At 42.3% G+C, this 1,942-nt stretch overlaps 1 pseudogene; it reads right to left on the bottom strand.

Annotated features, from left to right (window-relative positions):
- Positions 1–418: 418 nt before the first annotated feature.
- Positions 419–1,408, bottom strand: LOC122115537 (annotated as a pseudogene).
- Positions 1,409–1,942: the final 534 nt, after the last annotated feature.

The following is a 1,942-nucleotide window of genomic DNA, read 5'->3' as shown; positions in this document are numbered from 1 at the left end:
CGGAAATTCTCACGGTCCAAAAGACTGAAGAAACTAAGACCAGGAAATGATTCCTTGTAAAGTTCATTTAAGATCTCTTACTATTTATATTACCAAAAGTAGCACATCTCCAAGGAATGTGAAAATGTCTGCCTCAACCTGGTTAAGATGATTACTTTTTAGAGTGACTCATTTTGTTGAGATGAGGAAAGGTAGGTAAGTAAGCATGCACTAAAGCTTCAAAGACTAAAACTTCAGTACAGAGAAGGATTGGCTACTTTTTTTCCATCTTTTTCTTTTTGCTTAAAGAAAGGGACTAAGATACAGAACGCTCTACTGAATAAAGCCTACAGAGTATTCAGTTGTATTTGTACATCACCAGCTGCCTATGACCAAGGATGACTGCCTTTAAGAAAGTCTCTTGCTTCACAGCACACGTTTATAAAGATCCGTGGACACACTGTGAGGGCAAGCTCTCATCTGTATGGTGTCGCCGTATGTGCTGGTTCTTTTCAGAGGGTCTTCGAAATCCTTTCTTGCAGTACTCACAGCGGTGAGGGTAGTCTTTTGTATGAATGGAGATAACATGCCGTTTAAAGCCTGAGGCATCTGTGGTGCTGTACTCACAGTGCTCACACTGAAACACTTTCCGACCACTGTGTGTGTTCATGTGCTTTTCAAGCTCATCCTGTTGTTGAAATCCCTTTTGGCACCTCTTACATCTAAAGGGAGGATCCTTGGCATGAACTGACAGAATGTGGCTACTTAGCAGAAATGGATCTGAAATCTTGAAGTCACAATGTCTACACTGATGCATTTTTTCATCCATGTGGACAGCGGCATGTTTCTTGAGTTCGGAAGGCCTGTGAAAACCTTTACCACACATGTCACACTTATGAGGATACTCCTTGGTGTGAACTGAAATTATATGTCTCTTCAAATCACCTGAGCTTGAGCTCCTGTGGTCACAATACCAACACTGGTGTCTTTTGCTTCCTGGGTTGATAAAGCCATGTTGCCTTGCTTCTCTGGTATCTGGGGAAGTCACAAGATAAATGTCACCCTTAAATGGCATCTCTTTGCCGGGCTTAGACTTTGGAGGTGTTTTCAAGTTAGAAGAGTCAGCAGACCCATATTCCCAGGACAAGTGTTAATAGAGCTCCCTCCATCGCATCTCCCTACTCCCCACCCCCCACATCACTGACAACCCTGCCAGTGGATTCTCATGGGGATTCTGATAGGGGCTAAAACATTTTCTGCACCCTACACAACTGTGGGGAGAGTTCTTGCTAAAAGGTGATGACTCAATATCCCTTGTTAAACAGCTGTCTCACATTCACAGAATTTATACCTAAGTACCTTTTGGTGGCACCTTATCTTTATACATCACTTTATGAAAAACAAAAGTCTGAGAATGAGAAAATCTCATCCTACACTCCTACACATGAACCACAGCTTCACTTGACGATTTGGTTTGTTGTCTATTGGAGATAATGGTCTCATGTATTTTCCTGCCCAGGCTAGCTTATCTTGACAATAATGAGTGAAATTTGTGTGCATGTGGCTCATGCTAGTAATCCCAGCTACTCATGAGCCTGAGGATCTGAGGATTGAGGTTCCAATCCAGACAGGGCAGAGAAGTTCCTGAGACTCTTATGTCCAATTATACCCATGAGAGAGCTGTAAGGGATTGCCGGCTCACTTGATTCAGTGCTAGACCCAAATGAGAAAAAAATGCAAGGGGAAAAAGAAAGGAGAGCTAGCACCCTAGCCATGTACCCTAGCTCAGGGGTCGATGACCTAAACAAAAACAAATGACCAGACACGTAAGGTGGTATAGGAATTTTGTTTCATCTCCACTAAAATCAACTCATACTTTATTTCCTTTCCTTCATTCTGAACCACAATCAGATTTTTCCTAGGAAAATGTCTCATGATTCTCCCTGAATTCTGGAAACTCTAT

Source organism: Dipodomys spectabilis, unplaced genomic scaffold (assembly GCF_019054845.1).
Source record: "Dipodomys spectabilis isolate Male_0828 unplaced genomic scaffold, ASM1905484v1 ptg000120l, whole genome shotgun sequence".
Taxonomy (NCBI): Eukaryota; Metazoa; Chordata; class Mammalia; order Rodentia; family Heteromyidae; genus Dipodomys; species Dipodomys spectabilis.
Note: the sequence above shows the minus strand (reverse complement) of the source record. Positions and strands in the feature narration are given on the sequence as shown.